The sequence below is a fragment of the Chiloscyllium plagiosum genome, unplaced genomic scaffold (genome assembly GCF_037043375.1).
Source record: "Chiloscyllium plagiosum isolate Xiang-an unplaced genomic scaffold, Cpla_swu_hap1 HiC_scaffold_12, whole genome shotgun sequence".
NCBI classification, from domain to species: Eukaryota; Metazoa; Chordata; class Chondrichthyes; order Orectolobiformes; family Hemiscylliidae; genus Chiloscyllium; species Chiloscyllium plagiosum.
Window position 1 is genome coordinate 25,702,197 of NW_028270150.1, and position 23,232 is coordinate 25,725,428.

At 39.7% G+C, this 23,232-nt stretch overlaps 1 protein-coding gene across 5 annotated transcripts in view; it reads left to right on the forward strand.

Annotated features, from left to right (window-relative positions):
• hlcs (holocarboxylase synthetase (biotin-(proprionyl-CoA-carboxylase (ATP-hydrolysing)) ligase)) overlaps window positions 1-23,232 on the forward strand; it is a 165,100-nt gene that overhangs the window by 63,974 nt on the left and 77,894 nt on the right. The gene's annotated exons all lie outside the window — the stretch shown is intronic.

Sequence of the window (23,232 nt, forward strand, 5' to 3'; positions counted from 1 at the left end):
AATAACAAATAGTTATTTATGATTAATGGTTGCTGAAGAATGAAATTCCTTTTATTGCATTAGATTCCACCTTTACTGATGTTTTGATGACACACTTTCTTCCAATATTTTCTTAGTCTTGTTTTAGTTTTGAAAGTTGAGGACAGAATATGACCTATTTCATCAGTCAGTAATGTTGCGTAAAAATCTAACTTTTGATATAGAGGTTTTGCATTCTGTCAAAACCTTAACTGTGTGCAATTCTGGTCACCACATTACAGGAAGGCTTTGGAGAGGGTGCAAAAGAGATTTACTAAGATGTTGCCTGGATTGGAATACAGTGGTTATAGGGAGAGGTTAGACAAACTTGAATTGTTTTTGCTAAAGCTTCAAAAGTTGAGGGGTGAACTGATGGAAATATTTAAAATTATGAGAGGCGTGGACAGGCTGGGCAGTCAGGAGTCTTTTTATTCCCAGGGTGGAAATGTCAAATACTATGTTCCATAGGTTTAAGGTAAGAGGGGAAAATTTAAAGGAGCTGTGCAAGGGAAGTTTTTTACATAGAGGGTGGTTGGTGCCGAGGGAAGTTTTTTTACACAGAGGGTGGTTGTGCCGAGAATGCACGGATAGGAAACGTGGTGGAAGCAGATATGAAAGCAAAATTTAAGAGGCATTTATAGACACGTGAACATTCAGGGAATAGAGGTATATGGGCTATGTGCGAACAGATGGTATTAGGTTAGAATGGCTTCATGGTCAGCACAGGCATGGTGGGCTGAAGGGCCTTAATTAATGAAACATTTATTATGTTAATGTGTTACAGTTGATTTCTGTGGTATTAGGTACAGATTCCTTTTGTACTGGGTGAGACATGACTGAAGATGCTGTGCATTGTTAAAGCTTCCAATTAATTTTTAACCTTACTGTAATCCCTCAAAACAGATTAATTAGTGTCCGTGAGTTGCATGATTAACATTAAGAGGTTCAAGGAAATGTGACTGCAATAATCCCTTCATTCTTAAGTAGGTTTTTCCTTCAGATATGTTAAAGATTTGTTTTATTGTTGAGGTTTTATATCTAGAAACCTATTAGTTTTTGTCAAATTATAAAATATATAATAAGAAGTGTATTCTTGTTGGCATTGCTCAGATCCTATCTGGCTTGTAGATTGATTTTAATCAATTTTAAAACTTTAGAGTTAAATATGTGTGCAACTGCAACTGAATTCCTTGAGATATTACAGTAAGTTATGCTGGTCCCAAAATAATATGAAGACTTTGAATGACTCTCCATTTTTTTTATTATTATTAACAAAAATCCACAAAGATATCTTCCAAAGAAAGGACATGGATAGTTTCTGGATTTGATCAGAAAGGGACTAAAATAGAGAAAATTCTCAACAGAGAAAATAGTAATTGAGTGATGAGCTAAGAAAGAGCATCTTAAAATTGTATCATGAATATAGAAAAGATTATTTGCTGGAGCACCTACAACATGCCACAAGCTTGGGAAAACAACAGTATAAAGAGAAGCATGTTTACCCAGTAAAGAGAGTTCATGGAATGGACTTAATATAGTAAGCAGTTCTGGGCATATATTTTAATAAGGACATATTGGAGGGAACGCAATGTCAGCTTAGGAGAGTGATGCCAGACTCCAAGCCTTAAATTATAAGGAGATACTATACTCATGAGTGTGTATTCCCTGGAATTTCACTTAGGTGGTGTTTCAATCAATGTTTACAGAATATTAAAGGAAATAGGGTAGATGAAGATGGATTGTTCCTGTTGGTTGAGGAGTCTAGGGCTGGGTATATAGCCTAAATAAAAATATTAGACCTTTTAAGAGTTTCAATTAGGAAACAGTTATACATACTAAAAATATGCACTTATACATGATTAAAATATTTTAAACTCTGTTCTACATACAACAATTGATTCTTGATCATTTGGAAATCAGTCGGAGATTGGTAGAATTTTATCACTTAAGGTATTGGGGATATGGGGAAATATGGGTTTGTGGAGTTAGTTTGCAAATCAGCCCTGATTTCTTCTGATGGAAGTGGAATAGCTCAAAGAGCTAAATAGTCTTGTACTAATCTATTGGTTTTTTTTTTAATGGAAATCGGCTTGGTTGCTGAATTCAAAAACAAATGCATTGTTTCATGATCTAACATGGGATATATACTTATTAGAAAGCAGAAGGGAAATGAAATACAAAGCAAAATGGTACGCTCTAGTGAATGGGCTAAATGTACCTTACTTTTAATCTTGGATGGCTGTTACATTATTTTGGCAATGCCATACTGAAACCAGTAGTTATATTCCACTTGATATCTTGAACATCAGCAACACCCAGCAGATCTTAATGTAAAAAGGATCAGGGCTAAACATTGTTTTAAATTGTATTTTAAGATTGTTGCAATTACTAGAAATTCTATCACTACAGACGTGGGTACTTGAAAACTTCAGAATTGAATGTATTCTTTAGTCTGTATTTTGTGGTTGCAAGGACAGTGCATGGAGTTTGATGCGTTTGCCGCTTTCGGTGGGCTTTAGTATGACAACCTAATACTGAGATACCCAATACAATGAAGCACCCTCTATATCGATCTGGGATTTTGTGAACAGGAGATGGAGCAGTTGTGCATACAACCAGCTAAACTGAAGAATGTTTACAAAGGCATACATTATCTAAAAGAATATTAATTCATTGTAATATCACGTACAGAAAGTGAAAGAAGATGTAATTGAGAGAGAAAGCTAAAAGGAAAAGTGGAGAAATTGAATAGTAACTTTGATTTTTAAAATATCCAACAGCAATGAACATCTGAAGAAATGAGACTCAATACTTAGAGGTACATGTTTATTACTAGAGTTATTGTTTTGTAGTAATTGAGACTTGTGGTAGCTTAGTAGTATTAGCACTTGTACTAATCCCAAATCTCCGACAAATGCTCTGGTGATACAGGTTAGAAGCCCACATTGGCAGGTGGTGAAATTTGCATTTAATAAACATGGAATGTCAAAAGCAAATGGTGATCCATGTGGGTTGTTGTAAACACCCATCTAGTTCACAAAACTTTTTTAGGGAAGGAAACCTACCATCCTTGTCTGGTCTGGACTACATCTGACTCCACATTCACAGAAATGTGGTTGTCTCTTAACTGCCGTCTGGACAATTAGGGCAATAGATACTGGCCTAACCAGCAAACACCCACATCCTGTGAATTTTTATAAAATTTAAAATGTACTTGCATTTGAATGAACAAGCCCTAAAGTTATCAAATGTGTTTTAGAGAGTGTCTCATGGCAAGACCTACCAACATCATGTCCTTCATATGTGTTGATAACAAGTCTTTCCATCAGGTACTGAAGTTGTGAAAATTTTGGCTGAGCAGAGCAAATTGGACACCATCTTCTTGTTTCCCATGTTTGGAATAGAATAGAAAAGTAATTTATTGTCATGTGGATTTTTACAAAAGAAAGTTTTATAAGTCACCATACCACATAAGTCATAGATGAGAATAAAAACAATTTCACTTAAGACTGAGTTCATCTCAGATCAATTTCAGTTTGGAGAAAGCTGATTAAAACAATGAATGCTGGAATACACTGAAGCCACTGCCGAAGAAGACCTCCAAGCTGGGATGAGACTTCCGTACCGGGAAAAGACTGCCATATGAGATCTCCCCTCTGGGACAACGTGACCACTGCGCCAGACGGAGACTGCCTGCCAGGCTGCCTGAATACCTGGAATGTGACCGCCACGCTGAAAAAAACCTCCTCCACATCAGGATGAGACCAGTTAACTGTCCATGTATGAATGCTGGCAGTTGCTATCTGATTTACTGTATAATGATTATAAGATCTGATGGCCCAATTATTCTGAAAATTTGGAGCATTATTTTCTCAGATCAAATGTGCATCCTTTTTGTTGACATTGCTTTTTCAATGTATGGTACCATCATAGAAGCTCCCGCCAACAATATCCTTGGGGTTACCATTGACCAGAAACTCAGCCGGACTCACCACTCAACATTTAATGGTGTTGTCAACACTCAGTCGGCCACTATCAACATCCTGGGGCTGACCATTGACCAGACTTCAACTGCACTAGCCATATCAATACACATATCAAACACTGGTTGTGAATATAGGAACAGGAATACACCATTCAGTGCTTTGAGCCTGCTCCACCATTCGAGATCATAGTTGACCATCTACCTCAATACCTTTTTCTTGTGCTTTTACCATGTTTCTTGAAGTTAGGAGTGACGAGAGATCTTCGAGGAGAAAGTGAGGACTGCAGATGCTGGAGATCAGAGCTGAAAATGTGTTGCTGGAAAAGCGCAGCAGGTCAGGCAGCATCCAAGGAGCAGGAGAATCGACGTTTCGGGCATGAGCCCTTCTTCAGGAATGAGGAAAGTATGTCCAACAGGCTAAGATAAAAGGCAGGGAGGAGGGACTTGGGGGAGGGGCATTGGAAATGCAATAGGTGGAAGGAGGTCAAGGTGAGGGTGATAGGCCGGAGTGGGGATGGGGGTGGAGAGGTCAGGAAGAAGATTGCAGGTTAGGAAGGAGGTGCTGAGTTCGAGGGATTTGACTGAGACAAGGTGGGGGGAGGGGAAATGAGGAAACTGGAGAAATCTGAGTTCATCCCTTGTGGTTGGAGGGTTCCTGGGGGAAGATGAGGCGTTCTTCCTCCAACCGTCGTGTTGCTATGGTCTGGCGATGGAGGAGTCCAAGGACCTGCATGTCCTTGGTGGAGTGGGAGGGGGAGTTGAAGTGTTGAGCCACGGGGTGGTGGGTTGGTTGGTCCGGGTGTCCCAGAGGTGTATTCTGAAACGTTCCGCAAGTAGGCAGCCTGTCTCCCCAATATAGAGGAGGCCACATCGCGTGCAGCGGATGCAATAAATGATGTGTGTGGAGGTGCAGGTGAATTTGTGGCGGATATATAAGGATCCCTTGGGGCCTTGGAGGGAAGTAAGGGGGGAGGTGTGGGCGCAAGTTTTGTATTTCTTACGGTTGCAGGGGAAGGTGCCGGGAGTTGAGGTTGGGTTGATGGGGGGTGTGGACCTGATGAGGGAGTCACTGAGGGAGTGATCTTTTCGGAACGCTGATAGGGGAGGGGAAGGAAATATATCCCTGGTGGTGGGGTCCGTTTGGAGGTCGGAATTGGCGTCGGATGATACGCTGTATACGGAGGTTGGTGGGGTGGTAGGTGAGGACCAGTAGGGTTCTGTCCTGGTGGCGGTTGGAGGGGCGGGGCTCAAGGGCAGAGGAACAGGAAGTGGAGGAGATGCGGTGGAGGGCATCGTCAATCACGTCTGGGGGGAAATTGAGGTCCTTGAAGAAGGAGGCCATCTGGGTTGTTCGGTATTGGAACTGGTTCTCCTGGGAGCAGATGCGGTGGAGACGAAGGAATTGGGAATATGGGATGGCGTTTTTACAGGGGGCAGGGTGGGAGGAGGTGTAGTCTAGGTAGCTGTGGGAGTCAGTCGATTTATAGTAAATGTCCGTGTTGATTCGGTCGCCCGAGATAGAAATGAAAAGGTGTAGGAAGGGGAGGGAGGAGTCTGAGACGGTCCTGGTGAATTTGAGGTCGGGGTGGAAGCTGTTGGTAAAGTGGATGAACTGTTCAACCTCCTCGTGGAAGCCAAGGCAGTGCCGATACAGTCATCAATGTAGCGGAGGAAAAGGTGGGGGATGGTGCCAGTATAGCTGCAGAAGATGGACTGTTCCACATATCCTACGAAGAGGCAGGCATAGCTGGGGCCCATGCGGGTGCCCATGGCTACTCCTTTCGTTTGGAGGAAGTGGGAGGATTGGAAAGAGAAGTTGTTCAGGGTGAGGACCAGTTCAGTCAGTCGAAGGAGGGTGTCAGTGGAAGGGTACTGGTTGGTACGGCGGGAAAGGAAGAAGCGGAAGGCTCTGTTGATCTCTGTCTAGAAAATATTTAATTTCAGCCCTCTTTGGTAGTTATGTAACTTAGCAAATGGTTGTTTAATAAGAAGTGTGCTTCTTGCCATTACTATATTGCAGTTAATGATTAAAATTGGTTAGTGAAGTAACTTTTTGACATTAAAATACGACATTTAAAAAAAGTCACAATATTAACATCTCCTAGGTTATTGCAGTTTTTGGAAATTGTTTTTCCACAGCAGGAAGTAAGATGTATTCCGAAAACTGGACAATCAAAAGGAGGAATGTCTGGAATCATTTCAGAAAAATAGAAGAAAACACTGTTAGATGTAAACAATGTAATACAGTGGTACATGCTCTGAGTCATTTAAAGTTGAAACAAGCTTCTATTTCATGTGAATAAGCAAAATCAAACAAACTTGATGATGCTTGTTTCTGGTCGTACAAGAAAGCAACACGCAATATGCCAAAAAGCTAATGGAGCTGATATGCTGTATGATCACTATGGATGCACTTCCTGGAAGTGCTACTGAATGCACAGGTTTTAATGTATTTCTGGAACCTGTTGCATTTAGAGAATTGTTATGAGGACTGTGTGAAGTCTTTTTAGAGAAAATTGGAGCACATCATTACCGTATTCTTCGCCACCAACTGATGGACGGCATTAACTACAAAAATTACTTGCCATTATACTAAGAATTGGGAGAATTGATCTGCAGTTTTGGAAACCTAAAATTATGATAGAACGACATACAATGGAAAACCTAGCTGAAAAAGTAAATACTACATTGCAAAAATTGACCTTTCAGGCTTTGTTTTGGCAAACATACAAATATTGCAGACAACACTATGTTTGCTAACACCACAGTGAGTTATTTGGGAATCTATCCTTGTTTTTTTGGTAATTTGCAGCTAGCTGCTAACGATGGCCTTTCTTCACGTAGTATGGATTGTACCACAAATAGTCTAGTTGCATACTTCCATTACAGCACTGTGGTGGCAAAGATACCTGAAAGAAAACAAATACAACTTCAGGTTAAACAACGTGGCTGATCTAGTTTTGTAGAACCTGTTTAAATTCTTATTTTACTATAGCTTTCCACTTTAAAATTAGCTAAAACTGCCATGTCTGCTGAAGAATAAGTTTCAATTTCAAATATTTATCCATTTTGCACCAGTCTTCTCTAAACTTGCCTCTGAATTGGAACTCCCTACGAAATGAAAAAGTCATTGATTTCAAGGCTGCTGTTATGCACTGTTTGAAGTACCTGCAGAGAAAATGTATTTTCTAATGCTGGCCTTACTGTTATTTATCTCCTCAAAAGACTCACACCAAAGCAGGGAAACATATTAATTATTCTGAATAAAGACCAGCATGAGAGTTGAAATGCTGAATTTATTAAATTTAATTCATGTGAATATTTTTCTTAATTTAAATTGATTTTTGGATAGTTCTGGGACATTAAGTAAAAAGTTAGGAAAATGCAGAAAAGTTGTTTTTAGAAAGGCATTAATAATATTTGACCGTATTATGTAGGATGTTACTATGTTGTTTCTGTAGATATATGCATTGCTATTTTTTATCTTTTAGTATTATAAAATTGTAGAGCTGAGTGAGATTTATTAATGTTTTAGTTTTAGTAAACACTCCCATTCACATTTAAATGGTTAAATGATACCATTTATACAGTTTAAATGTTTGCATAGTTTAAATTGGTGCTTGTTAAAATGATATTTACATCCCTACTCTGAACTAGCGAATTCCAAAGATTCACTACCATTTGAATGAAGAAATCTCTCCCTTTTGCTGTTGTAAATAGCTAGACCACATTATGAGACTGTGCTCTTGGTTCCAGAGTCCTCGGCCAAAGGAAACATCCTTTTCTGTATCTATTCTGTCTAACTCTTTAAAAATTTTCTAAGTTTTCATAAGATCTCCTGTCATTATTCTAAGCTCCACAGGATACAGGCCCACTTTCCTCAATCCCTTTTCATAGGAGAGTCCATCCAATTTGCTTTCCTAATTGCTTTCTGTACTTGCTTATCAGATTTCAGTAATTTATGAAGAAGAACACACATGTTCCTTTGGACATCACTTTTTAAAAGTGTATTCTGCACCTTTGTTCCTCCGGCCAAAGTGGATAACCTCACTCTTATCCATATTAAATTCCATTTACCATGTTCTTGCCCAGTCACTCAGTTTGTCCAAACCCACTTGATATTCCTTTGCATTATATTCACAACATGCATTCCCACTTAGTTTTGTGTCATCTGCAGGCTTGAAACTATTACATTTGGTCCACACAAACAAATTATTGATGCTGCTTCATAGAATACCTACCATGCAGATAGAGGCCACTTGGCCCACTGTGTCTGCACTGACCCTCCAAAGAACATCCTAACCTACACATACCATAGTTGTAACCCACTTGTATATCTAGCCTGAACACTATGGGGCAATTTAGCATGGCCACCTAACCTGCACATAGAACATAGAACAATACAGCACAGAACAGGCCCTTCGGCCGATGATGTTGTGCCGAACATTTGTCCTAGCTTAAGCACCCATCCATGTACTTATCCAATTGCCGCTTAAAGGTCGCCAATGATTCTGACTCTGCCACTCCCACAGGCAGCGCATTCCATGCCCCCACCACTCTCTGGGTAAAGAACCTACCCCTGACATCTCCCCTATACCTTCCACCCTTCACCTTAAATTTATGTCCCCTTGTAACACTCTCTTGTACCCGGGGAAAACGTTTCTGACTGTCTACTCTATCTATTCCCCTGATCATCTTATACACCTCTATCAAGTCACCCCTCATCCTTCTCCGTTCCAATGAGAAAAGGCCTAGCACGCTCAACCTATCCTCGTACGACCTATTCTCCATTCCAGGCAACATCCTGGTAAATCTTCTCTGCACCCTCTCCAAAGCTTCCACATCTTTCCTAAAGTGAGGTGACCAGAACTGCACACAGTACTCCAAATGTGGCCTAACCAAAGTCCTGTACAGCTGTAACATCACTTCACGACTCTTGAATTCAATCCCTCTGCTAATGAACGCTAATACACCATAGGCCTTCTTACAAGCTCTATCCACCTGAGTGGCAACTTTCAAAGATTTATGAACATAGACCCCAAGATCCCTCTGCTCCTCCACCTCACTAAGAACCCTACCGTTAACCCTGTATTCCGCATTCTTATTTGTCCTTCCAAAATGGACAACCTCACACTTGGCAGGGTTGAACTCCATCTGCCACTCCTCAGCCCAGCCCTGCATCATATCTAAGTCCCTTTGCAGCCGACAACAGCCCTCCTCACTATCCACAACTCCACCAATCTTCGTATCATCTGAAAATTTACTGACCCACCCTTCGACTCCCTCTTCCAAGTCATTAATAAAAATTATAAACAGCAGAGGACCCAGAACTGATCCCTGCGGAACTCCACTTGTAACTGGGATCCAGGCTGAATATTTGCCATCTACCACCACTCTCTGACTTCGACCGGTTAGCCAGTTTTCTATCCAACTGGCCAAATTTCCCTCTATCCCATGCCTCCTGACTTTCCGCAGAAGCCTACCATGGGGAACCTTATCAAATGCCTTACTAAAATCCATGTATACTACATCCACTGCTCTACCCTCATCCACATGCTTGGTCACCTCCTCAAAGAATTCAATAAGACTTGTCAGGCAAGACCTACCCTTCACAAATCCGTGCTGCCTGTCCCTAATCAAGCAGTGTCTTTCCAGATACTCATAAATCCTATCCCTCAGTACCCTTTCCATTACTTTGCCTACCACCAAAATAAGACTAACTGGCCTGTAATTCCCGGGGTTATCCCTATTCCCTTTTTTGAACAGGGGCACAACATTCGCCACTCTCCAGTCCCCTGGTACCACCCCTTTGGAGTTGGAGGAAACCAGAGCACCCAGAGGAACCCATGCAGACACGGGGGGAACATGCAAACTCCAGATAGAAAGAGTTGGGCATAGGTCCTCAATGTTGCGAGGCAGCAGTGCAAACTACTGTGCCACAATACTGTCCTTTGAACAGCTAGGATCCAAATGCTGATCCCAGTAATGCCCAACTCGTCACAGCCTGCTAGATGGAGAATGATCTACTTAATGTTACTGTCTGTTCTCTTTCTGTTAACTTACCCTCAATCCTCACCCTTAAAGTATTCCCTTTTTATATGTGTTCTAATTTTGTTTAGTGTACTCCTGTGTGGGCACTGTATTGAAAGCCTTCAGAAAATCTGAATAGTCATATTCACTGGTTCTTCCACCTATTTATGAGTAACATCCCCAAACAAACCTAATAGGTTTACCAAACGTGATTTGCCTTCCAAGAATTCATGTGGATTCTCCTCAGTATTATTTTCCATGTCCAGTTATCACATCCTTTAAAATAGATTCAATATTTTCTGTAGTAGTGATGTCAGGCTAAAATGTATGTAGTCCCAATTTACTTTGCATTATGTTTGTATTTTTGATTTTGAGTAGGGTTTCTTTTGCGTGACTAACATTTCCAGAATAACAATATTCCAGTATTTAAATAGCTTTGACATTATTAGTATTGGTGCGACTTACAACATCATTCTGTGTTCCAAAATGTTTTTTTAAAATGGCTTGGGGAAATGGGAATACTTGAGAATCGGCATGCTACAATTTTAAGTTACTTTTTCAAAAAGAAAATTCCAAAGCAGCATATTTGTTCAGAAATGCAAGAGTTAAATATACAGACAACTAAATTCTTTGGTAAATCAGTAAGTGCGCGGGTTAAATATGCTTGAGGAATGAAGCTTTTTCTATAATAAGATTACATTCGTTATGTTACCTAGTGGAAATCGTATCTATTCCTGCAAAAGTGATTATTAATGAAAGTGCTGCAGTGACAGTGAAATAGCCATGAAATGGTTGATTCGTAGAACCTCTTTAATATACACTTAGATATAGAGGGTGATTACATCTAGATATATATTTCAGAAATGATACATATACGGATTTCTGAGACAGACAACCCTCCCCCTTAGTTCGTACAGAACAGAAAGAAGTACACTCAAGCCGTTCTCTTAATGGCATCTTCAAGCACACGTATGTGGATGTAGCTTCAGCATAACTTATTTGCTGTTGGTGCAAAAAGGTGAAAACTAAATGCAGGAATTCTAGACAAAGCCTTGGAAGAGGTTGTTAGAGTAACACCTGTTTCAAGGACTTGGAAAGGCCAGGTTATTAGTTCAAGTAGCAAAGCTACCTGGCTCCATATGTGAATAATATGAAACGTTTACATAGTACGTTAAAGTAAAGTACAAATGGGACCTTTGTTAAACATATAACTATTCAGCTAACTTTCTTCTGCTGTTTCTCTTTAAAAAAAATACATTGTTTATTTTGTGGCAGTATTTTAGGTTTATGGAGAAGAGGGCAGAGGATTTATTTGTAAAAACACCCAGTGGTGTAAGTGCTGGTTTTGATTTCACTTTTTAACTGTTTAAATTCAAAGTAGGCAGTTTAAAAGAATGGCATAAAAAATTTTTGAATAGACAAAAAGAGTGAAATAAGGATAGTGGTGGGAAGGGCAGCCTGAAATTCCGAAATGCCATGCTGATTTAAGTGTGTGTTCTTAACCCTGCTGTAATAACAACAGTGACAAACCTTTGGCCTGAAAGAGCCAAGGCACGGGAGGGTAGTTAGTGGGGTGGAACTAATTTAATGCCTCAGTGGCCTCACAGCAGTGAGCAGCCAGAGCCTATAGAGGTCTTTGTCTACATTTCCACTTATACTGGTAAGATGCCAGTCAGCACTTGGGTTCAAAAACAGGTGGAAGCTATTATATCTGTCATAATGGTTTGAAAAATTGTTTCTGAAGTTTTGCTCCATGGTTTAAAAATGAATTGAAAGTGATAGCCCGGTTGCAAGGGTTTTGTAGCCAAAACACAAAAAAATGCTGATTAGTGTTTCCTGATTCTTTATGAAATTAGTTGACTTATTGTCATAGGTTGCTTCGTGCCTTGATGTAGATTTTCTTTAACAGTTTGAAAGCTGGTGTTTGTGAGTGATTGCTAAACAACATTACATTTGCTTGTGTTAGCCAAATTGATTTAAAACCTTAAATATCGTGTTAGGACTCTCATCAGTTGCATATACTGTATTGATTAACTGAGGTCAGGGTACAAAAACAGTGTTTAACCAGAGCTGTTCTCATTTGGAACTTACAATTTCTGTGGTTTTACTTGAAATTTTGGTTTCACTATTGTACTATTATATGATTCTTATTTTACCATTGTATTTATAGATAAAAGGACAATTTTACTGCTTTTGTTGAGTTCTATGGAAGGGTTATATTGGACTTTGTTTCTCTCTCCATGGATGCTGCCATGTCTGATGCGTTTCTGCAGCACTTCCAGTTATTATTGCTTTAATCTCCCAATGTCAAAACTATCGAGGTGCTATCAGAAGTGAAAGGGGCTCCTCAACACGCTTCATCCACAACTTCTCCTATCGTACTATGAATGAGAATTAGTGCAAAACCGCTTTATGAGTATGTATGCCTATGACAGTTCCTGTGCCCTTCCCAGTTACAGTACTACATCTCACACAAATTTCCAAGAATGAAGTAGCTCCAAAATAGGCGAACGCTCCCAGCCTTATTCCTGAGGAAGGGCTTTTGCCCAAAATGTCGATTTTCCTGCTCCTCGGATGCTGCCTGATCTGCTGTGCTTTTCTGGCTCAACATAGTCAATCTAAAACTAAACAAGGCAAGAGAATACATGATGTACAGTAGGAACCCGGGAAGCACCAATGATCAACGGGACCTTTGTGTATATGTACACGGATTCTTTAAGGTAATAGAGCAGGTGGATAAAGTGGTTAAGAAGCCATATGGTATATTTGACTTTATTAGCCAAGGCAGAGAGTTTAAGAGCAGGGAGGTTATTCTGGAACTGTGTAAAACATTGGTTAGGCCACAGCCAGAGTATTGCATACAGTTCTGGTTGCCACACTACCAGAAAGTTATGGATATCTCATTAAAAATTCAAAAGAAAGACTTGCATCCACATAATACTACTTTTCACATCCACCAATGTCTCCAAACACTTTACACCCAATTAAGCACTCTTAAAGTGCAGTTCCTGCTGTAATGTAGGAAATGTGATGGCTAGTTTACACATACCAAACTACCACAAGCAACAGTGTGATTATGACCATAAAATCTACATCTAGTACACTAATTAGGAACTAGATACATTCATGTGCAGTAGCCCGGTTCTCTGTAGGCAAAAGGAGTTTGTCCAGGCATTACACGGTTACACAATTACTTTCCAATTACAAAAAAGTCTTTTCTTGGGTGGTGTGGGGATTGGGGTGGGTGGTGCAGTGGGAGACACCACTCCCTAGTGCATTTCCCTTGACAATACCTCAACTAAACTTTCTACTTGCCAACCAATGAGCACCTGGTTTCTCATGCAGTATTTCTCTCTAAAATTTGATATTCCTTCATCTGTCCTGAAAAGTGCATGACAAAAGCTTTGACATCATGCCTGTATCGTAAGCAGTATGGAAGCTCAGTGCTACCAAACGTCTGTCTGGCTATTGTCATGGACTCCTGTGGCATAATGTTTCCAAACTTCCAACTGTCTTACCAACTTTGTGTAAGGAGTCTGAGATTAGAAGGTTGCATTTAATACCTAACATTTAATTCCTCAGTTACACAACAAATATGAAGGGAAATGTTAATAATCTTGGTACATAAAATGATTTTTGTCTTCTTGTTTTCTGAACAAGTAAATTATGACATTGTTTTAATAAGACATTGTCTGTTTAGCATTAACAGAAGTTCTTACAATCACTCAATTTTAAGTAGCCAAAGTAAAAACACTCTTTTCAGATATCTAAGTATTTTAAGTAAAACTTGATATTGGCCTTCTCCTGTAACGTTAATAGGGAACTGGCTAATATGAGTATACTTGCTGTGAGCCAGTGTTGGTAAAACTGTAACTTATTGTGAAAATCATTATTTTACTTTGGAGTGTGTCTATTTTGTAATTGGAGCACTTGCCCTTCGGCAAATAGTAGCTGGTTACAGTGGTTTAGTCTTTTCAACTACAGACATTTCTTGAAACCGAGAGTTGATTCGGTTCACTGATTTTTATTTGTTGATTCTTCAATTTAATGTCAGCTTTCAATTTTGACTTAATATGAGTAGCACCTTATGGTATTCGTAGTGAATTTACAGAAGTGTTCAGTAAATCTCTGATCTCTTGCAAAAAACGTGTGCACAGAAATAATTTCCTGTCAAGCATGAAAAGAATATTACTGAAATGGCTTTCTTCTTTAACATTATATTGCTAGCATAGCTGTTAATTATTTACACCGTCTCCATTATTTTCACTTCAGTCCATTGTTCACTGGGACATCACAATTCTGCTACACCATTTATACTGTATATTGTTGATTTATAGGACCTAACCCTTCAGTCTAACTATAGTGATACGTAGAAATCTTATGGAAACAAGAAGAGTGGAAAAGTCAGTAATGTCTCCGTTTAATTGGCATATCCAATGATATCATGGTTATGGGGTTTGTCGTTCTGCCTCATCTTTCTATTTATGATGTAACTAGCAAACTTGCTGACTTCAAACTTGTGACAAAGAATACATTGGATGCTAGAAAATCTGAAGCTTAAACAGAAAATGCTGGAAATCCTCAAAAGGCTAGCCAACATCTGTGGAGAGAGCAATGGCTAATGGGCTGGATTTTGACCTCCGTGACAAAGCAAGGACACTTTCTAAGACTTCAAAGTAAGCCTTTCTGAGGGATCTCATGATTGGTGTGATGAGAATTTCACCTCTGTTGCATTCAGTGGTATTGCATTTGATTGTACCAAACTCACTGGGCAACAATAGTGTGTTTGTGTGTTTTGTTTAAGTTAGGAAATCTAAACTTTCATTTTCTGTTTGACGATCACTGTAATATGCAATTCTTGGGTGCAAGAATTTCCTTGCCAAGAAAATGTTTTCAAGAAAGAAAGAAAAACATGAACTTTAAACAACACATTTCGTGACCTAGGGACACAGCAAAGCATCTTCCAGCCAATGAAGTACTTTTAAGTGTACTCATTGTTGTAATGTCAGAAATGTTGTACCAGTTTTCATAGCATCAGTCACATGGGCCACTTGTCCCAGGCATTTATCATCTGACGTATGTGAACCCCTCATGATCATCATGATAAATCGCTGATCCACTTGCTGGCCAATCAGGAAGCACAGACTTGTATTGCAGGTTGGACCAACAACTAGCATTGCAAGGCTGCTGCAAGGATACTTTGTATCCTGTACCAATAGGCATTCAACTCATGGATTGCACAAGTCTGTAACTCAGGGCGACTTGCTCTCTTAATTTGCTATCATTTAGCACCTTCCTCCATGCTCACATGCCTTTCAGTGCCAATTAGCGCCCACTGTCACAGCTTGCTTTTTATGTTCGTGGTCTTTAAGTCAAGGGGGTTTAATCTTATTGTATGGCATGGTGCTACTTTCATCTCTCGTCTGCACTGTGTGCTCATAGCTGACGTAAAACAAATGCATGTGCAGCAAACAAGCAGCCATGTCTCAAAGTCTTAGGAGAGTTGTCCATGAAGTCCCTGAAAGCACCCATAAGTAAGGAGTCCTGGCATAGTAAATAGAGGACAGTCTCTGTTATCAGACCAGGAGATTGGCCACAGTCAGACGTTCAGTCAGCAGTCCAGACCTTTGTCTGCATGATTGGTACTGTGGTTCTATAGCGACTAGCCTAGAGGTTGTTGCCCAAGAGTCAGTTAGGGAGATGTACCAGCCTCAGTCATGGGTTTGAGCACTTCTCATCTGGGCTCTCTGGCTAGGTCGCTCAAGGATTTGACAGTGGTCAGTCCGTCAAGTTAGTCCACAGAAACTGGGGCGAGGGAGTTGGGACAATTGGGGCTCCACAACTACGGGGTACTATGGAATTTCTTCTCTGGGATTAGGGGGTTGGGGGCTACAGGCTTGAGGAAAGGGGAATGACAATTGTAAAGTTGGGGGCAATAGTATTTGTAAGAGGTATACAGTAACATAGGGATAGGAAGAAGATTGTGCAAGTGGTGCATTCATCCATGGCCAAGAAACACCTTGGCCTCAATGGGGAGTCTTCATGTGCTTGGGGCTGGAGGAAGGGAGAGTGTAGGGAGGTGGATAACTGCAGCCTCATGTATACAGTTTGGATGGGGATTAAAATTAGCCATTCCGTTGTCATCAAATTATACTTGAAATACCAGTGCAGTTAAGTGGAAACTTCAGCTCATTGAATGCAATGTTTTATGCTAGTTCCTGAATTGAATGTGAAGTTGTGTGACACTTGATAGTATCACTAATTAGAATCTTTACATTTTCAAGCTAACAACCAGACAAAGCCAATGATGAACCTTTCTGTTTGCCTGAAAAGGTTTCAAAAATCATCTGTCTCATTTTGTGATTGTTTCTTTTGCTTCATTTGAAACTCTTTTTGAAGGGAAGAAATAGTTCTTATTTCAGGAACTGGTTGGAATCCTTCTTAAATTCTTCATACAGTTTACATGCAAATCATTTTTAAAAATACACAGACTGGAGTTGTTATACACAGACTGACTTAATCACTGAAAATAACTGAACTGTTTATAATTCAGACATAAACAGAAATATAATCAGTACAGTCTGTCATAGTTAAAGTTTCTACATTTTTGTTTCACTCACAGGCTGTCTTTCTGTTTAATTATCGAGCAGCTGAATAAAGCTTTTGAAACGTCTACCTTAGTACTTCAAATAATCTTAAAATTATAAATTAAGTATTGTGGAAAGCTGAAGGTAAACACGGGAACATTAGGTCTGCCAATGTAAATCTGCTGCATTGAGGGTAGTTGCACATTGCACTTGCTCCTTCTGCAGAATCTGGATCACAACTGTGGTCCAGTATCAAGTGTTTGTGATAGGCTCACAGTTTTCAATATGTGAATTAATGAGCATATTCTTAAGTAAAAACAAAATCAGTGAGATAACTCTAATCACTTTATTGTGAAACATTATTTTATTTCATTTAAAACCTCAAAAGAGGTTGCAATCCCTAGACAGGTGTGATTCGGCAAAGGGGAACACATACAATCATAAAGTTTTCCAACTTACTACCTTCCCACCCACCTCTGAGCCCACCCCCATGATATGGACATTGGGTGAGTGCGGAAATCGACAACTTACAGATCATATGTAAAAAGATTAATTTTCTTTTGTGATCCAACCATCATTTTCATCCTAATAGTACAACAGGAACATAGGAAACATGAACAAGAAAAGCAATTCTGCCCTTTAAGCCTGCTTTTGTGAGACAATAGTGTCATAATTAATAGGTGTTAGAACTTTTATTTAGACCTGTCATGAGATTGCTATTTGTTCTTTGTTAAGTATTAAAATAAACTGCGTTTGGAGCCTGTACTATAGATTATTGTTTTAAGTTATGGCCTCAATGTCCTCCTTGAGTGTGCATGTTGAGCAATGTGAAGAATTTGAAAACTTAGAATGTCAGGTGATGCTGAGATTTTATCTTGATTTATAAGGCTTTTATAAAGTTAAAAAGAAAGGTTAAAGTACTCCTGTTAAAATTAATTACAATTGTACAGTTGCGTATTGTTTTTCATCGATTGTGCTCTGTGCCAAAACCTTGGTTATGTTTCATTTCTTTAAATTCACTCTTTGGATGTGAGTGTTGTTGGCTAGGCCAGGATTTATTATCTGTCCTTAGTTGAGAAGGTGGTGGTGAGCAGCCTTATTGACCTGATGCAGTCGTATAAGTAGACCCACAATGTCATTCAGAGAGAATTCCAGGACTTTAACATTATGCACCCTTTTCACAGTTGGTGATTCCTCGAGGTGTTGCTCAACGTGAAGGAGCACTGATCCATCAGCCGAGGGTAGGTGATACATGGTGATTAGCAGGAGCTTTTCTTACCCGTGTTTGAACTCGTATTGAGTCTTCATGAGGTGCATAATACTCACAGCTTGTGAGGCCTTGGGTTTTTTCTTTAAAAGTTGGAACAGTAGAAGCAGCATGAATGGGTGGAGTCAGGCTCCCACAGAATCAGGGTTTTAGTTTAGCTTTCAGCAGTTTCTGAGATTTTGAAGCTGGATGTGGAAGCTATTATTCCTCAGTCTGTTACCGCTAAAATCTGGAGTTCTCACTGCTTCTCCTATTGTATGTGAGACAATGTATTTTACTGAATTTGCCTTTGCCAAAGGTGTGTTTATGGGCTGTTACTATATTGGAATGGTTACTGTTTCGTAGTTAAATAATCTATTCCTTAAGTTTTCCGTTAGGGTTAAAGTTAGACCAATTCTTCCTTCTGTTTGTATTTTAACTGTAGAGTAAGAATAAAGTGTACTTTGCTTAAAGATGAGTAGTGTAACCAATTGAATTCCATCTGGAACGCAGCACCTTACACTTGCCTTTAAATAGGGTCTAGGCTATCATCTTGATATTTTTGAAGGGAGTTGGTCTGGTCCATAACAGTTGGAAATGATTTTTTTTTTCTAAGGAGCCTATGTTGCATTGTTATTTGATGAATTAAAAAGTAGTGCTGCACAGGTAATTGACACTTCTGTTGCTGAGTTACCCACTTTCTTGCCTTCTGCTTGGAGTTCAGTTCCATATTTTCTTACTTATGTACCCAGTTCTCATTAGTTTGAATCTCTGCTTGTTTCAGATTTTTATGATATTATATGTTACTTTCACTGTTTCCTCCTGTCTCACTTGCATTTTAATGTACTGTGTAATACTAGTTAGAATTGAGGGTTTGGGGTAAAACCATTATCTCAATGTTGCAGAAGCGCTGAGTGGATTAGTTATGCCTACAATCTTCAAATATTCATCAGTTTTATACTTGAAAACTGCCTTAACTACTTGTTTACTATTTGTAAATGAATTATTTTGAAGAAAATATTTTGTTTAGGAGACAGATGTGTTGTCAAACTAACATTATTTTTGGGTAGACACAACCAAACAATGGAATGCACACCTTTTCCATTTTAACTGCTGAAAATCAGTTTTCAGAAGTAGAGTTTGTAGAATTCTATGTTTTATAAACAAGACCTTTAAATATGCAAGGAAAAGCAAATGCCAAACCAGAGAGTTTATTGGTTATATTGCCAGATTTTGCAGTCAACGGTGGAATAATGGCATTCTACTTTTGTGAACTTGGAGTGGCAAATGAAATTACAAGAGATCGTTTTCAGTGCAGCACTCTACAGGGGAGCTGTTGGATATGTGACAAGTCAGAGTCTGACAGTGCATCCAGTCAAATGGAAGCATCCTCACTGTGAATGGAGAAATTGTTCTTGGTGCATTGGCTAGCTTGCAGTAGTTCAGGTGACCTGTACTTCTGCTGCACATGCCTTTGTGTAGAATCTATGGCAGCCATTACACACATTACTTGAGACATGGTGTTAGGGATGATGCAGCTGAAAGTCCACGCACTTTCAGAGCTGTAAGAAATTCACGAAGGCTCCATAGCACGAAAGCTTCCAAACCCATGACCACTTCCATCTAGGAGGACAAAGGCAGCAGGTACTTTGGAATACCACGACCTGCAAGATCCCCTCCAAGTCGCTCACCATCCTTACTTGAAAATATGTTGCCATTCCTTGCCATTGGGTGGCACGGTGGCACAGTGGTTAGCACTGCTGCCTCACAGCGCCAGAGACCCGGGTTCAATTCCCGACTCAGGCGACTGACTGTGTGGAGTTTGCACATTCTCCCCGTGTCTGCGTGGGTTTCCTCCGGGTGCTCCGGTTTCCTTCCACAGTCCAAAGATGTGCAGGTCAGGTGAATTGGCCATGCTAAATTGCACGTAGTGTTAGGTAAAGGGGTAAATGTAGGGGAATGGGTGGGTTACGCTTCAGCGGGTCGGTGTGGACTTGTTGGGCCGAAGGGCCTGTTTCCACACTGGAAGTAATCTAATCCTTCACTGTTGTTGTGTCAAAATCCTGAATAAAAAAGAGAAACCAACAACCGAAAGGAACAGCAAGGATTCTGAACAAGGCAAAATAGCTGTGAATATTCCATTCCCTGCTGCTGTGAAAATGAAAGGCAACATGCACAGACATTCCAGGACAATTAAGAACCATGTGTTGGAACAGAGGGAAGAAATATTTGCAGAAGAACTAAAAGATTAATGTCTATTTAATCTTTAAAGGAAGGATATTATTAAACTGGAGAGGGTTCAGAAGAGATTTACAAGGATGCTGTTGGGATTGGAGGGTTTGAGTAATAAGAAGAGGCTGGATAGACTGGGACTTGTTACACTGGAGTGGAAGGGGTTAAAGGGAACTGTATAGAGGTTTATAAAACCATGAGGGCATAGATAAAGTGAATAGCACATGTCTTTTCCCTAGGATAGGGGAGTCCAAAACTAATGGGCACATTTATAAGATGAGGAGAGAAAGATTTAGAAGGGTCTGAGGGGTAACATTTTCACTGAGGGCAGTTCGTATGTGGAATGAACTGCCAGAGGGAGTATTAGATGCGGGTACAGGTACAACATTTAAAAGACATTTGGACTGATACATGAATAGGAAAGGTTTAGAGGGATATGGGTCAAATGCAGGCAAGTGCCAGTAGTTTAGTTTGGGAAACTGAGTTGGCATGGATGAGTTGGACCGAAGAGTCTGGTTTCCATGCTGTATGACTCTGTAGCAGGATGTTATAGAAAAGGAAGCATGTTCAGCATGGGGAAAGCACTGCTGTAAATACAAGAAACTAGAACATTTTAAACACAGGTGCTTCACTAGATAGAAGCAAAACAAGACTACAAAGTTGATTGCTGGAAAGATGTTAGTCAGTGATTCCGATGAGTCGCTCTACGGAATATAACAAGTTGTTCTTAAATAAAAACAAAAATTGCTGGAAAATCTCAGCAGGTCTGGCAGCACCTTTCGGGGTCAGTGACGTTTTTCAGAAATTAAAGCACTTTAGGATCCAAGTTTCCAAATCATGATATATCATGAACACTAATCCCAGACATTGTGATGATTGACAATGGCTCTCAATTGGCATATGAAGAATACAGCTGCTTAATAAAGATCTATGAAATTCAACACCAAACATCATTTTCACACCATTCTCAATCAAATAGAAAGGCAGAGGCAGCAGTGTGAATCATTAAAAGGATCATAAATAAATCAGGCAAATTTAGCACAGACTTGTAAAAGGCAGACCATAAATGGAGAAATGTGTATCCTGAAGGCATGAAAAGTCATCCAATCCAAAAACTAATGTCATACTGCACCCAAAGTACTGTCTTCATAGCAAAACAAAAATACTGAAGCCTTCAATATGAGCAGGTGTAAGTGAGAATTCAAGATGAAATGACAGAAAGCTAACTTTGACTTTGATAAAGCTGCCCTGTAGTTGCTAGAGCTGAGCATTTGAGAGGCAGTAAGTCGGTCCACGTGACAATTTGGGATCTATATTGTACAGTTGACACTGATTGTACATGATGGACATCAACAACCAGATATAACATTGCAAGCACTGACATCTTTGCATGGCTTGAGATGCTGTTCCTTATCAACTGTTTCAAATTGGTGCCCCCTTTAAACCTTGTTCACTTAGTAGTCCACATTTTTCCTGTGTAGTATTAGACTTTATTTAACTGTGTTAGAGTATTAACTAGTCTTCTACAATCATAAATAAAAGATTTATCAGGTACCACACTACCTAATTATGAGCGCAGTATTTTCAAAAATAAGTAGGTTTTATTCTTAGAGGAATATAAATTAACCTTCAAGTGGAAGTGGGCAAGGGGATAGTGGTCATCTGACATCATGAGTAGTTGTCCCATGGTCATTGACCAAAAGGATTCAGTCCTTTGATTGACACAGGATAAGTTACTAGCCCCTAGAAACTGGGTATGTCATCAATTGCTCAGGGGCAGATGATCGTCCTCATTGGGGAGTTCTTGTTGGATGGTACTAAGAAGGCATTTCTCATCAGGCAGCAGTCCTCATCAGGTAGTCCTCAAGGAATCGTCTTTTCCTGATGGAAGATGGACCAGAAACTAAGACCCATTGAAGAATTCCCTTAACATTGATGAGAGAGCAGGATACTGCCTTCACAACTTTAATGAGACCAAACATTTTGTCAGCAGCCTGTTTGTCCTCTGCTATCAGTAAGTCAACCCAATTGTCACAGTTTTGTTATTTTTCTTTGTGTCGTGGAGCCATTCAGCAGGAAATGGGCCATTGGGCCCAACTCACATGCCAACCAGGTTTCCTAAAATGAACTGTCCCCATTTGCCTTCGGTTAGCTCGTGACCCTCTAAAACTTTCCTACCCCATGTACCTGTCCAAATGTCTTTTAAATGTAATTGTACCTGCCGCTACCACTTTCTCTGGCATTTTTTTCCATATGTGCACCACCCTCTGTGTGAAAAAGTTGCCTTTAAGGTCCCTTTTAAATCTTTTCCCTCTCATCTTAAATCTATGCCCTCAAGTTGTGGAAACCCTTACTCTAGGGAATAGACCTTCGCTATTCACCTTATCTATTCCCCTTGTGATTTTATAAGCCTCTAAGGTCAATGTTCAGCTTCCTACGCTGCAGGGAAAAAAAAAGTACCAGCCTTTCCTTATAACTTAAACCTTCCAGTCTCAAAAGTGGCAGTCTTAGATTGTAGTTAAACTTAAAACTTAAATTAATCCTTAAAGCAGGAGGTCATATGGCACTGAGATATTTGAGAATGTGACTGATAGATTGCTGGAAATGTTGCAATCATCAGTAGTTGGAGCTGGAAATTGTAGACAAATGCAATGGTTAATCATGTGTTTGTCCTTGACTGTCGTTCAAAAAAGGTTATTAAAGGTATACTTGAGTTAGAAAGATCTGGTTAGTCAGTGATGCTAATTTGTATGTTTTGGGATGGAGAAAATGACGGACTGCAGGAATTGGTTGAAAAAGCTGCAGGGTAAACTGATTTATTCCCTACAAGTAATGTCCCACAGATGTCTTGTGTAACACAATGAAAGGCGGTGGGTAGATCCAATCTCGTGACTGGATAAAATGGATATTGATTTTGAGACAGATCATGAAATGGATTTCTCCTCTGATTTTAGCTAAAATCAAAATGTATCAAACAGAAAATTTGAACAGACAGAATCTATGACTACTATCTCAAGACAAGGCAGGTAACTTTGAGAAGATAGTTGAGAGTGCTTCCTCCATTGTTTCATCATTCCAATGTAGTGGAGCGAAACTGGACTGCAATGGCAGTCAAGACAGACAAGGATACAGGT